The sequence below is a fragment of the Meleagris gallopavo genome, chromosome 6 (assembly GCF_000146605.3).
Source record: "Meleagris gallopavo isolate NT-WF06-2002-E0010 breed Aviagen turkey brand Nicholas breeding stock chromosome 6, Turkey_5.1, whole genome shotgun sequence".
NCBI classification, from domain to species: domain Eukaryota; kingdom Metazoa; phylum Chordata; class Aves; order Galliformes; family Phasianidae; genus Meleagris; species Meleagris gallopavo.
The window spans coordinates 3,442,029-3,442,663 of record NC_015016.2 but is presented as its reverse complement, the minus strand read 5'-3'; the positions used below and the strand labels follow the sequence as shown (position 1 = coordinate 3,442,663).

Below are 635 nucleotides of genomic sequence, written 5' to 3'. Positions count from 1 at the left end.
AAAAATCCCTCCAGCTGCTTTGCATCTCAGGGTGAAAATTCTCACTCCTTAAAAAAAAAATCCATCCACACTTTATTATATTTTTTTTAAGCTAAAATTGTGGTCTAGTAAATAGCAAAACCCTAAACAGAAACGTGTTGCTTGCAATTCCATTGTTCTTAGTAATGTCTGCACATCTGTCTGGAGCACAGGAAGGGCACATGGCTCTGTGTGCTTGGGGCTTTGCCTGCAGTGGGAGGGATGCAGGGGCTCAGCATGGCACAGCTCAGAGGGTGATGTCCACCTGGAAGCCGAATGAATTGAGCCAAGGAAATAAGGCTGTGGGATGTTTGGGGTGCCTTGCTCCTGCTTTTTGAAACCTGGAGTGGAGAATTGAATTCAGGCTGAAGCAGTGGTACCCAGCCTGTCTGAGGGCTCCTTGCTGCTTTTGCCCACACATCTCTGGGTTCTGTTCGTCCTGGGACTGCTCAGGGCAGTGGAGGGTGCCCCATCCTTGGTGCTCCCTAAAGCCAGGCTGGATGGGGCCCTGGGCAGCCTGAACTGGAGGGGGCAACCAGCCCATGGCAGGGGTTTGGGACTGCAGGAGGGAGGAGGTTTAGGTTAGATATTAGGAGGAAGTTTTTCACTCAGAGGGT

The 635-nt window shown here is 50.7% G+C and overlaps 1 protein-coding gene across 1 annotated transcript in view; it reads left to right on the top strand.

The window, feature by feature from the left end:
* The window catches only part of SETD2 (SET domain containing 2, histone lysine methyltransferase), a 42,256-nt gene that overhangs the window by 30,994 nt on the left and 10,627 nt on the right, over positions 1–635 (top strand). The window lies entirely within an intron of this gene.